Below are 14863 nucleotides of genomic sequence, written 5' to 3'. Positions count from 1 at the left end.
TGCATCCATGTTTAATCTTCTATCTAGGCTACTCTCTGTAATAATCACTGCAGTTAATATATCGCCCTCTTGTTCCGCACCAAGCACTTTCACAGTGACCCGTTTGACTCATTTCCTTTAATTCTCTAAAAGTCTTTGTAAGATATCACTCTATCAATTTTATAATAAAAAACCACTCTTTTGAAAATTCTATAATCTTGCCAGTCCCTCCCAAAAGCAGTTGGCCTCAAGAAATGGCCATGGATATTAATGTTGGAAACTAAATCTTTTGAGAGGTCATTCAATATTGAATTTGGAATTTGCGTTTTAGTGAAAGCATAGATATATTTATGAATCTCCAGCTAATCAATAATTTGGTACTTACTCATTTTTTTTAATATAAATATTGTTTTCAAGGAAACATAAAAGTCTACATGTTTGGTCACTGGTAATTTTGCTGTTATCAAACTTTAACCATAATCTAGTGGCCATGTGGATCCTGTTATATAACTAATGTAGTCAATCACCCAGAACATCAAGTTGGCCAATGATGTCTAAATAATGTATCTGGAGAGATAGGGTATCCAAGAATAACCAGCATACCACCTCAAAACAGTGCCTAGTCTATGGCTAAAGGGCTCTATTTGAATACATTTTGGCTCAAAGGATTAGTTTGTCCAAGCTTTCAGGTTTTGACAACTCTACATGTTTGTAATGAGCTCTTAAACAGAGACCACCTCAGTCCCATAACAGAGACAATGACAATGCTGCCACATTGGTAGTTATGATAGTTGATACTGAATTTGATAATATTAGTATCACAAGAGAAACACACCTATAGACATGTCTGTGAAAGATTATCTAGGTTAGGTTAACTTAGTTGAGAAGACCCTCCTTAAATGTGGGTGCACCACTGCATGGACTGAGGTCCTAGACTTCATCAAAAGGAGAAAGCAAGCTGAGCAATATTAATCTTTCTCTGCTGCCTGACTGCAGATGCATTGTGTGCAGCTGCCTCCTTTTAAACAACTGCGAACAAAAATTACTCCTCCCTTCCCTGAGTTGCTAAGTTGCTTTGCTCAGGAACCTTGATGCAAAAACAGAAAGAAAAAAAAAAGAATATAATAACAATGGCCCATGTGATATATACTGTCCTTATCGGAGAATCTGCTCAATTTGTTCCTTTAGCTCCACTGTCAACAACATTCAGTTAGATTCCCCATAAGTGATATAGGACAGTGTCTTTCCCCCATTAGGAAGTATTTAGACTTTCTCACAAGCATCACCCTGTCTTGGTTATCATCTCTATATTCTGTCCACACAATTATAAGTGTTCCCTTCAGTATAAAAATTGAGTTGTATGCATCTGTTTCAGCCTAGACCATGACTGCCTGACAAACCCTCAAGAAGTATTTTTCACTGAAAAAAAAAGTCAAAATAAATAGCTGCCACCAGAAAATTAAAAAAATAAATAAAAGACTTGTAGGGGATTGACAGACCACTTTTATGAAGTTGTAAATTGAGAACTAAAGTCATAATAGCTATTAAATACCAGATAAGACTTCCTGAGTATAGATGTACTGTGTGTAACCCACAAAGAACATTCTGGGTCATTCATTTTTCCTATTGCTGGAATGGTGTCTATATCCTGTGTTGATTTTTGAAATGGGACGGTGGGGGAAGGTAATAGAGGGATGCCACTACAAATGTGTATTGAATGAATTAATGTAGGATTATGTATAAACCAATCCACAATATTCTAAGAGTACTTAATAGAAATTGTATGTCACTCACTACACAGCGAGGTCCCTTAAAGAATCCTCACAGCAGTTATCTCTAGAAAGGTTGCGGCCAGAAGGTGAAGGCTTACCAAGTACTGCCTAAAGAGGAACAAGTTGGAATGTGTGAGAAAGGCAGTTTAGTAGAGCCAAATAGAAAAGAATGAGGGAGTCACCGTAGTAAATCACCAAGAAGTAAAGGAAATGCTATAAAAATGATGACTAAGTCCACTGTCCCCTAGAGTGCCAATTTTATGTCTGGCTCTGCAAATTCAGCAGCTCATACTAGATTCTTTGACATGTTTGTAATTATATCTTTATTGCACAATCCCTAAAGTTTACGTTGAACCAGATGTTTTCTCTATCCATTTTCCACCTCCTTCCTCCCAAGACTCAGTGTAATGCAGCCAGGTTAGCAAGAAAACATGTGTTCTTTCACCTCTGGCCACCATGCTCAATAGGAGAGCTGAATATTCTTTAATTTGTTGCTTCCAAGTCTTAATTAAAACCAATTCTGTATGGAGAAGTTTTAAGGAATATTCATTTATATGGCACATGTATATAGGCTGACCAAGTCATTCATCCATAGGGAATGGATTCCCAGTTCATATCCTGGCATTGGTGGCACACACCTTTAATTGTAGCCCTCAGGAGCCTGAGGCAGGCAGATCAGATCTCTGTGAGTTCAAGATCACCCTGGTCGTCTACAGAAATAGTTTCAAAGCTACACAGAGACACCCTATATCAAAAAGCAAAAAAAAAAAAAAAAAAAAAAAAGCCAGTTTTTGCACCAGGGATAATTACTGGTTCCACTGTCAGTGGCCCCATAAATTGCCCAAGTTCCCCAAATGTTCCCCATATTCAGCGGGCACAGTTTGGTTTCATGCAGGTTCCCCAGCTCCCAGCTGTCAGTCTGGAGTCAGTGAGCTCCCACTTGTTTGGATCAGCTGTTTCTACGGGTTTCCTCAAAATGGTCTTGACCCCTTTGTTCATTCCTTCCTGTCTACAACTGGACTCCAGGAGTTCAGCTCAGTGTTTAGCTCTGGATCTCTGCATCTGCTTCCACCAGTTACTGGGTGAAGGTTCTATGATGACAATTAAGGTAGTTATCAGTCTGTTTATAGAGGAAGGTCAGTTAAAGTACCCTTTTCACTGTCGCTTAGATTCTTCATTGGGGTCATCCTTGTGAATTCCTGAAAACTAGAATAAACCATCCTGAATGAAGTAATCCAGGTCCAGAAATACAAACATGGTATGTACTCACTCATAAGTGTGTAATAGGCATAGAACAAAGGGTCACTATCCTACAATCCACAACCCCAGAGAAGCCAGGAAACAAGGAAGACCCTAAGATCTGAGTAAATTGGGAGCATGGGATGTGTAGCAGGATAGTAGGGAGGTGAGAACAGGAAGAGGGGTAAAAACATGAGGGTTTGGAAAGGTTGAGTTAAGCTTCTTTTAAAATATCAAAACATGTTATCATCGAGGAAATTGAAAACACACCCTCAGATTGGTTGATGTTAGAGAGAACCATTATGTTTTCCAATGGCATTATAATTACAGCCGTGTTGAAAAATGTGGTAATTCAGTTTATCTGAACCATGTCTTCATTCTCAATTTACAACAAATCCAACTGTAACACACCTTTAGAAATATAGTAGGGGGGGATGGGATGGAAGTGTGGTCAGGGGCATGGGAGGGAAGGAGGGATAGGGAACTGGTATTGATATGTAAAATAAGAAAAATAATAATAAAAAGGAAAAAAACTATACCACTAAGTGGATAAAAAGAAATGTTGATATTCTACAAATCTCCTATCCTTATTTTATCTCTAATATGTAATGCCATTTCAGATTAGTAAGTTTGCTAGGGCCATTAGCCAGAAAAAGGCAGAGAAAAAAATTCAAAGCTCATTTCAGACCTCTAATTTCTAAATGTACTTTATTTTCCCTTATTCAGAAATGAATACCTTCCTGATTTTCATATCTCAGTAGTCTTCAAGGCAGACACAAGTCCAGCAGAGTTAGAGGAAAGAAAGAACATCCTGAATTTGCAATGACTAAAAGGATGAGTGGTTTAAGAGGGAAATGTAAGACGTGAAATGCTACCGTTTCATCTTTTCTCTCCATCAATTTTCAAAACTCAAAATAAATATTTTTCACCTAAGTCTAAATCTGTTCTTTGAAATAAAATATTATAATGCTACACTTTTGACATATAGGGATATAACAAAATAAGAGCGCCAAATGAACACTGTCCAATGTTTCAAAAGTTCAACTGGTCTTTTAGCTACTGACTTCACCAAACTTAAATATCTTCTACAAAGATAGATGGCTCATCCATTAGTCATCTGCTATTAACTTCACTTGTCATTATGACTCCTCTGTGTAAAATTAATTCTTAAACTGCATCTTCCCTTCTCATTCTTTCCATCAAATGTGTGAGTAGGTAGTTTTATCTGTCCATTGGTCACTAGAGTATGACAGTATATTGTGATCTCTGAGTCTCAGGTGAACCCAGGAATATCAACACTATAAGAGACTTTTACCAAACTGCCACAGAAAAGTAACTTAATTGCAAGGAGAAGACAGATAAGAAGGGTTCCCATTAGGATACAAGGAACATAATTATTTTATTTACATTGAACTTTTATTTTAAAAATCATTAAATCTGTCCTTTGGCAATTTCATACTTGTATACAAATTCTGTTTTTGTTACTCTTATTCCCCACCCCCCCCCAATATTTTTCTACCTTTCTCCTAACTTTGTCAATAAATATCCATATATGTCCCCTTTTCATAGTCATGTCTTTTGTTTTATAGAGCAAGAATTTAACCAGGACTTTCTGTATGACCATGGTATTTTTTAACTAACCACTGGAAATTGGTGAGCTCATTCACATGTATAAAGCTAAAGACAACAGCTTTCCCAGGATCTACTATTGGAAGACAGTTGTTTGAGAAGAGATAGAACATTGTGTTCCCTACTCAAATCTATAACTGATGACAGGCCTAGTGGAGGCAATTTTAGCTTCTAGGAAACCATGATTACAATAGTTGTGACATGCCCATAATACCCATTTCAAACCCATTGAAATCAATAATATATGGGGTTGTATACTCTCCACATTCCTATTCAATATAGTGTTCCAAGCATTAACTACAACCATAAGACGAGATAAGAAAAAAAAAGGGGGGGGGGGTAATTGATATAGAAAGAAAAGTCAAAGAATCCTTATTCACAGATGAAATGATGTTATATACAAAATTATTTTGAATATCCACTAGAAAACTCCTGGAACTTCTTAAGACTTTCAACAAAGTGGAAGGACACACTATTAGCATACAAAATAGGTAGGCTTTCCATATACCAATCACAAACACCAAGAAGGAAATCAGAGCAAAATTTCCACTCACAGTAGCCTCAGAAAATTGCTTGGTATGTATCTAATCAAGGATGTGAACAACCTCTCTAGCATTCTTCACAGGAATAGGAAAAAAACCTTAAAATTCATCTGGAAATACAAAAGACTTCAACTAGACAAAGATATTTTTAGCTGAAAGAAGCAAGATGGAGGCATTATCATACAGAGTCTCAAGTTATACTTTAAAGTAACAAAACTAAAAGCAGCATGGTAATAGCACAAAAAATACGCATACAAATTAATTGAAAGAAAATATGAATCAGAATTTTAAATCCATGCAATCAAAACCAATAAAGTTTTTAAAAAGATACCCAAAATATATATTGAATAAAAGTCAGGATCTTTAAAAATGGTATTAGAAAAACTGGATGTCTACATACAGAAGAAAAAAAATTAAATCCTCATTTCACACATTGCAGAAGTAAAATCCCAAACTCTGAAGCTCATAGAAAAGAGAGTAAGGAGTATATTGCAAAGAAATCATATAGCCACACTCATGTGCACACACACACACACACACAAACACACACACACACATAAAAATAAATCTTAAAAATAAAGAAAAGAAATAAAATGATAAAAAGGCTGTTGAGGGTATAAGGAAAAAGGAAACCTTATTCATTGTTGACAGTAGAAACTAGTGTAGGAATATAGACATCAGTGTAGGAATTCTTTGATTTTTTTTTCTTTTGCAGCAGAATGTTGCTATGTAGTTATTGTCTAGCATTAAACTCACTGTAAAGATGAACTGGTGGGGGGGGGCTGGAACTTGAAACAATCTTGCTTTTCCTTCTAGACACTGAGATTGCAAGCATATGGAACCATGCCTAGAATATAAAGCCTTCCTCACTCCAGTTAGAGTTTATGTACATCAGTTTTCTTTCCACTTCATTCTAGAAATAATAAAAGTCCAAGGATAGTTTATTCTTTTAGCAATTAAGGATATTTACCAACATTAAGCATACAAAAACATAAATATGGAGGATAATATATTCACCATTGTCTAAGTCCAGGTCTAGTTTCAAACTTTCAGTATTTTGAACTTGTAACAGTCTCACAAGAATAAAATATTTTATTTGTGGATAAATCCAAATTCTTTTTTTTTTTTTTTTTTTTGCTGTGCTTTTTAAAATTGTCTATTTTTTTCTTATTTTACGTATCGATCCCCGTTCGCTCTCCTTCCCTCCCTTCCTCCACTCCTCCCTTTCTCCCTCCCACCCATACCCCACCACCACCCTCCCATCCCATCCCATCCCCCATTCCACAGGGATGGTGATGCCTTCCAGGAAGGGTCAAGAAAATCTGCCAAGTCATTTGGAGTAGGAACTTGGCCCTCCCTCCTGCTCCTATGTTAAGGGAGTATCCCTCCATGGGAAATGTGCTCCCAAATTCCTTTTGTGCACCAGGGATACATCCTGGTTCCACTGTCAGAAGTTCCTTAGACTGTCAATGCCTTCCAACTGAGACCCAGCATTTCTTTAGACAATAGAAAAGCAGAAATGTAAGGTCAATTTCTAACCAAATGTTGAAACTATATGCTGAAAGTACAGCCTTATGTATACACAGCAGTAAGAATAGTCTAATAGATCCTTTGAAACAAAGCACATTAAAGTCATTTGTTGTTTTTCATTATTGTCTAATGGTTCCTTTTAGCATGTTAAATGCTCTACAGTCTCTAGTGCCAAAGTTTTTCAATTGTTCTCATTATTTGAGAAAATAAACAAAAATTAGCAAAGTCTTTCACTACTATAGAGTCCCTCATTATAAACTTTAAAAATATATAAATATTATTACAGTTACAAAAACAAAACCAAAAAACAAAAACAAGAGAAATGCAACATCCTAAAAAATTTACTGGTAATATAAATTCCTATGACGTTTGCTGAGCTACCATAAGAAATTAAAGAAACCATTAAATATTTAGGAATATTCAATAACAAAAGCTTTAAATCTAACTGTATGTGGTAGCCCCTGAAAAAACTACAAACTCTTTTTTGAAAAATGTATTTTCTCTACAAAGAATTTTATCAGCTATACAAAAATCTGTATATTTTTTATACTGAAGCTAATGTTGATCTGCATTTGAATTTCACATTCTTTGCAAAATAGTCTGAGAACATACACTCCACACATTTTAGGACAGCCATTTATTCTTCCTCCTCATCTTCTTCCTCCCCATCTTCTTCTTCCTCATCCTCTTCCTCAACTTCCAGTTCATTCTTCTTTGACCCTTTTGGCCTACCAGGCCCATTTCTGATTCACTTTGGCAGTTGGCATGGTATGCAGCAATATCTTTTTCATACTTCTCCTTTAGTGTAGCTGCTTCCTGCTCATAGGCTTGTTCATCTTTGGCAGACTGTTCATATCACATCTCACCCAATTTTTTGTAATATATCCAATAGACAGGCCTGGGTGTCCACTGTTGATCTTTGGGCAATGTTCAGAGCAAAACAGGAAGAAGGCAGACGGTGATCTTTTGGGAGCATTGGAATCTTTGATCTTTCCTTTGTTATCACCTTTGGAAGGAACAAAATTCTTCATCTCCCTGTCATAACGAGCTTTGTCTCTCTTGGCCAAATCTTCAAATGTTAACTTCTCCTTTGCAGACATGGCCTTCTATCTCTTAGAGCACTTTTTGGAGAACTCTGAAGTTAACCAATAAGTCAGTGCATCTGCACGAAGAAAGCAAGAAGGCTTATAGGCCTTCCAGTTTGTGGCTTGTTGGGGTTTCACTTGTTCATGCTGAATGAAGGCAGTGGGTGGTGTCTCCCTGGTGAGAGTGCTTCCCTCTGAGCCCAACAGAGATACTTCCTTCCCCAAGTTCCTGAGAGAATTGATTTCTCATTTTAGACTTTTGAATATAGTAAATTTCAGGGTTTTTTTCCCTATTATGCTATTTTCTTTCTAACTATAGTTTACTGGAACAACATGTACAAACACTAGAAACAATGAAATATTAATCATTATACACAATGGAACCCTAGGAAGCTAGTTTTACTTCTGCTGAGGTTTTGCATTTGCTGTTCCAGCTAGTCCTTCCTCAGCAAATTCAAAGAGAAATTTGAATTTCCATGTTCTGAATCCACATGACTGGAGTGGGTACAACTAGATTCTACTGTGAGGGTGTACTGAGTTATTAACAATTATGAAAACATTCCATATTCCATGATTTTTTATTTATTTAAATTTGAAACAAGCTTGTTTTATATATCAATCCCAGTTTCTTCACCCTTCCCACCTCCCCTTTCCCTCCCCCACAACCCATTCCTTTTCTTCTTCCCAGGGAGAGTGATGCCTTCCATGTAGAGTCTTCAAAGTCTATCATATCATTTGGAGCAGGGCCTATGCCTTCTGTCATGTGTTTAGGCTGAGAGAGTATTCATCTATGTGGAATGGGCTCCCAAAGTCCATTCATATACTAGGGACAAATAATGATCCACTACCAGAAGCACCATAGACTGCCCAATCCTCCTAACTAACTCCCACATTCAGGGAATCTGGGTCAGTCCTATGCTGATTTTCCAGCTATCAGACTGGGGTCCATGACCTCCCCTTTATTTGGGTCAGCTGTCTGTGTGGGTTTCTCCAGACTGATCTTGACCCCTTTGCTCATTACTCCTCCCTTTCTGCAACTGGATTCCAGGAGTTCAGCTCAGTGTTTACCTGTAGGTGTCTGCTTAGGGTGATCTGGCTGTGACATCTGACACCCCATTGGTTGCCAGGGTTGATTCACCTTATCTGGCTGTCTAGGCAGTTGTCCCCTTCCTCCCTCACTGCTCCCTCCAAAAAGCTACATGCTCCATTGGTCAAAGAGGATGACCTTCCTGGAATAGAAGGGGAACAACTGGTCTTTGGTTAAGGGTACATGAGAAGCTGTGCTCCCCTTCCTGAACCTCCAAACAAGCTCTCAAGGTCAATGTTCCATGTTAATAACGTGTACTGTCTACATGATGGCATTTCAGCCAATTGAAGTTCCAGATTCAACGCATTCTGCATGTCCCTGTGCTAAATGTAGCTTCTCACCATTGTTCATATCGTCATTATCTCTAGAGCACTGGCTGTTGAACATTGTCTACCTTGTGATGTACCTATGTTTTGTGTAGTTAGCAACATGCCATAGTTTTGATAAGATTTGAGTGTGACCCTTTATAACAGTTTGTGGTGTGACAACTTAGTCTTCCTGTGGCAATGTTAAGAAGTGATGGAACCTTTAGAAGGGGATAGATGGTGTGCTGACTAGTTTGGTGTCAATTTGACACAAGCTAGAGCTATCTGAGATGAAGAAAAAATGCCTCCATTTTCTCAATTTCTCTAGCTGTAAGGCTGTTTCTTAATTAGAGATTGACAGGTGATGGCCCATCCCATTGTGACTGTGTTGCCACCCCAGGAGTTGTCCTAGGGTCCATAAGAAAGCAGGTTGAGCAAGCCATGATAAATTAGCGAGTAAACAGTACTCCTCTCTGGACTCTGCATCTATTTCTTTCTTCAGGTTACAGTCCTGCTTGAGTTCCTACCCTGACTTTCTTCAGTGATGGACTATGATGTGGAAGTATAAGCAAAATGAATCCTTTCTTCCCCAATTCATGTTTGGTCATGGTGTTCCATCATAGCAACCACAACCCTGACTGTGGTTCAGTAGTTAGGGATGCCAACTGTAGAAGGCATCAAGGCAGTTTTCTCAAGACCCTGGTAAGCTCGCACAAGAGAAAGTTGTTTCCAAATGAGTAATCATGACCCCAGAAATCTTGACCCCTTTCAAACTTAAGATAATGATCATTTTCTCTCTCATGTCTTTCCACAGTGAATCTATTGTCATGAGACTCTTACCTTAGCCTGGCCTGGACCAATGGATGATCTTGAACTTTATTCTTCCCAAATGGTGGGCTATACAACATTCTTTTTCAGTCAGGATAATTTGGAGCCCTGCTCACTCTATCCTTCTATCAATGATGACTTTTTTTCTATTGTCTTGTATCTATGGGTAGAATAAAAAGAGTTATCTGTCTACCCTGCATTACTTGGACTTGTGTGTGTGTCTAGGTCAGCCTTCCTCTTTGACATGCTACTAATTACTTTTTAATACTGTACTTACTGGTGTCAGGAGCATTTTTTATGTATCTCTAAGTCACAGGATCTAAAGTTCAAACTATAGAATAAAAGAGTTGCTCAATAAATTAGTGAACAACAGAGACGAGCCATGATTTGATATCTTGATAAATGCCAACTAAAAAAAAGCAAGATGTCATTTGAACAAACATGTTCTTCTGCTTCCCTGTGCAGTTTTACAATAACCCACTGGTGACTTTGCTGAACAGCCACAATGAAGTACAACTTCATCCTATTTAAAATCTCCTGGAATGACAATTCATAAAAGGCTGTAAAGTCAGCAAACACCAAGAAAAAACATTATGAGAAAAATTTGATGTTCTAAAGCTGCTCAGAGCAGTGGGGTGCTTAACTGATAGTGGCATTTGTATTGGGATATTTGCCGGGAAATGTTCTTTTAATAAATAAGATGCATAATTTACCTCCTTCCACATTGTCTGCTGACCTGCTGCCAGCACCAAGCTCCTGCTCTGCCCCTCTTCCAATTGATTGTTCACTTCTCAGGTTTGACTCAGCACGGTAACCTGCTAGCTTAGTATAGAAAATCTCATAGCTGCATTTCCTTAGGAGTGTCTCAATATGCAATTTTCATTGAAATAAATTAAGAGAATTTATTTTTTCTTTTCTTCCAGGATAACTTTGTCCAGCTATGTGACTTGAGCAATGACTGACAAAATAAAAAAAAAAAAAAAAAATCAAAGAAAAAAAACTGGCCTGTGTAGTGTAGATGAAAACCTGCAGAACCTGCAGATTCTTCCCCAATTATTGCAGTGATATTTAAGACTCCACTTCCTTTTGGAAGCTCACACAGTCAATGTTTAAGTCTGACTATCATGCTTCTGTGGTAAAATGCAATAACCTGAGAATCAGCAGACTTTGCTTCAGGGTAGACCGTTAAACAGTATTTGCTGTTTGGAACATAGCTTAATCTTCTTGTCATTACTTCCATTGTCTGTAACAAAAAAGTAACACTATGAAATAACCCCTTGCAAAATGTTTGAGAGTTCCTAGTCACCCCAACACACAGAAAGTGTTCTGACTTTTTACAAGATTGATAGTTACTCTGCTCTAGTTTCAAATATCATTGTCAAGTTCCTTTGTAGTTCAAAGAGAGTTTATGAATCAAATTTGGCAGCTATTGCCTCCCATCAAATACATTACCATCTATTCTTATTTTGTGAAAGTAGTAAGCTCAGAGTACTATTCCCAAGTGAAGTCTGGGATAACTTCTGGGGATAAGTTTTTATAGTTCTGGCAAATAAGTCTTTTATCTAATTAAGAGAATAGGGCTCAAGAGTCTGAAGCCCTCTAAGGGCTGGTTAGAGTACTGATAGAAATCCAACATCAGCTTCTCACTTAATAAAGAGTAATGTTAAGAAATGTCACTATGGCAAGAAAATACCTCACATACTTTAGATAACCTAATCTTTCTAGCAGCTCTATTAGAAAATTGCATTTTGAAGTTAACAAACTAAACTACATCTTAGGTATCTTTTGTGCCAAATCCAATAAAATACAGGACCAAAACAGTTCAAGAAAATTATTCGCTTTGGCTCACATTTCCAGGATGTGGTCCATCACAATGAGGAAGGAATGGAGGCAGAAGCATGGGTCAGCTCCCACAGTTGGGAAGCCGAAAAAGCTGACTGTTGACTGCTAGAATGAATAAGAATAAGAATATATATATATATATATATATATATATATATATATATATATATATATATATTCTAGGACATCAGTCCATAGAATGTTGTAGCCCACATTTATAGTGAGTCTTCACAACTTATCAACTTTATTAGATAACCCCTCACTTACCATGCCCTCATGCTTGTTTCCTTGGTGACTATGTATCATTCCAAGTGGATAATCAATATTAATTACATTAGCCATGGGATGCTTGCCAAATAACTTTGTGACTTTTAGTTCCAGAGACAGACCAAAGTCCCGGTGTTTCCGCTTCAAAATATGTTATGTCAGCCACAAAGGTATTTGTCCCCTCATATAACAGCAAGGTGAACAGGGATAATGGCACACACTTATCAGAATCTGAGCCATAAAGGACAGGACCTACTCTGTGTCTATTGGAGCATTTTATTCCGTAGGATTGTGAGTCCTCATATCCACTTCTCACTAGTTGGAAACACATAGCTTAACATGGTTTCATTGCCATCTGATAACTGTGTGTGTGTACCATGGCTCTGCATGCTCCCTGACTATCCCATTGAGAAAAGCCTGTGCGGAGCATGGCATCTGACAAAATACAAAGCCTTTCTCTGAAGGAGCATTACTCATTTCTGGTGGGTAAATTATGAAGCAGCAGCCTGCACCCTTTCTCAGGGCTGAAAGGAACTACAGAAAGAGGCTTAGGAGAGATTTTAAAAGTCAAAATACTGTAGTCAATTTGACCATATTGAGAAGGGCATGCCAATTCATCTCAGGGAGACCTCATGGGGTAGAGGTCTTGTAAACACAACCCAGTGTTCCCTGTTTCCCAATCTAAAACATCCCTGTTCTGTTTTGTAACAGGTACTTTATTTTTGTCTTTGAAAAAAATTCATATTTCATATGGATATGGGGAAAATATGACCACTTTTCATTTATTTTTTCCTGAATTGTAATCAGTCTCAATACTAAAATTGCCAAAGGTTGGAACAGGGTCAGAGCAGAAATGACATATCTAAAATATGATTGTTTTACCAATTATTGTTATGCCATTCAGCAAGATAATTTGAATTCCTTACATTTCTATATGAGTTTCAGATTCAGCTTTTCAATGTCTGCCCCAATTGAGGAACACGTATAAAATATTGAATCTGGAAACTCAATTTGAGTTGAAATACCATTATATAGATCAGTGATTCTCAACCTTCCTAATGCTATGACCCTTTATTACAGTTCTTTATGTTGTGGTGACTCCAGTGATAATTTTTTTCATTGCTACCTCAGAACTTTAATTTTGCTACTGTTGTGAATCTTAATGTAAATAGCTGATATGTAGGATATCTGATATGCAACCCCTGTGAAAGGTTCATTTGATCCCCAAAGGATTTGTAACCAACAGGATAAGAACCCCTAATATAGATGCTATAGATGTTATATATTTATCAGCATGGAATGTCTTCATTTAAGTTTCAGTTTCATTCAGAAACATTTTGTATATGTGTGTATGTGCATAGCATGAATATACATATGCATATGCATGTTAACATGTGGATGGACATACATGTGTTCAAGTATGCATGTGTGAACATGTGTGTGGAATCCAGTGGTTAACATAGCATGCCTCCCTCAATCACTCTCCATTATATTTTATAAATTCAAGACCCCTTGGTGAACCTATAGCTCCTTAATCCTGGATATTCTAGCTAACCAGCTAGCCCAGGGGATCCAGTTGCTGCATCTAGAGTTCTGGAATGACAGCAGCCAGCATGTCTACCTTCTTTTTACTTGAGTGAAGATACAAAGATGTAATGTTCTTCATAGGTTATCACCGATGTATTTATAAATTCTAATGTAAAATCTTTATGCCTTCTGTTCAATTCAATCATACAGTTTATTGTACTAGACTCAATTATAAATTATCTCAGATTTTCATTTTCAAGATGTTTATAACTAATATAGTGAGAATAAAGTAATTTTTGCATGTGATTATTGCTGTACTTGGATCTGAAATGTCCTGCAAGAGTTATGTTGATGATATGGCACCCAGGCTGGCACATGGAATATGATAGAATCTCTAAGAGGTGAGGTTGGTGGGGGCACCCTCCGGGAGAATGGTGCAACCTCATCCACTTTTTTCCACCCTAGCTATGAGGAAAGCAGGCTAACAGTGCTTTGCTGCATACCACTGCCAAATTGTGCAGCTAACCACAGGCACAGCAACAACAGAGAAAGCGGAGCTTGTAAAACTGTAAACAAAGTACATTCATTTTTATTTAGGATATTTTTATCTCAAATGTTTGTTTTCGCTTTACTTAATATTTCCATGGTGGCTATTTTGGCTACATCTGGAACTATCTAAAACCCAAAATATCTGGCCATACCTGTAAGGGATTTTTGCTTAATTAAATTATTTAAAAATGGGACAATACATTTCTAATCCAGATCTTTGAGGCAGGAAGACACAACTTTCATACAGATATTTTGAGGTGGGAATGCCCATCTCTAATCTTGGCCACACCTTCTGCTGGAAGTCTATATACAGGGCATGGAAAAAGGAAACCTTGCTCTTTGACTACTTGGACTTGCTCTCATTAATAAATCCATTCCTTCAAGGGAAATAGAGCCTACTTCTTTAGGATTCCAGAAAGTACTGAAAACAAGCAGAGACACATAGCCTCATGGACTGAACAGCTACCTGATTCATTGTTGGATTTGCTGGACAACAGCCTGTAAGTCATTCTAATAAATTTCCTTTATATGTGCATGCATCCATGCATGTGTGTATGTCAAGAGACAAGTGTGTGTGTGTGCGTGTGTGTGTGTGTGTGTGTGTGTGTGTGTGTGTGAGAGAGAGAGAGAGAGAGAGACAGACAGACAGACAGACAGAGAGGAAGAGAGAAAGGGGCTCATT

The 14863-nt window shown here is 37.6% G+C and overlaps 1 pseudogene; it reads right to left on the bottom strand.

Annotated features, from left to right (window-relative positions):
* Nucleotides 1–7328: 7328 nt before the first annotated feature.
* LOC127230877 (high mobility group protein B2-like) lies at nucleotides 7329–9214 on the bottom strand (annotated as a pseudogene).
* Nucleotides 9215–14863: the final 5649 nt, after the last annotated feature.

This window comes from Phodopus roborovskii, unplaced genomic scaffold (assembly GCF_943737965.1).
Source record: "Phodopus roborovskii unplaced genomic scaffold, PHOROB, whole genome shotgun sequence".
In the NCBI taxonomy this organism is placed as follows: Eukaryota; Metazoa; Chordata; class Mammalia; order Rodentia; family Cricetidae; genus Phodopus; species Phodopus roborovskii.
Note: the sequence above shows the minus strand (reverse complement) of the source record. Positions and strands in the feature narration are given on the sequence as shown.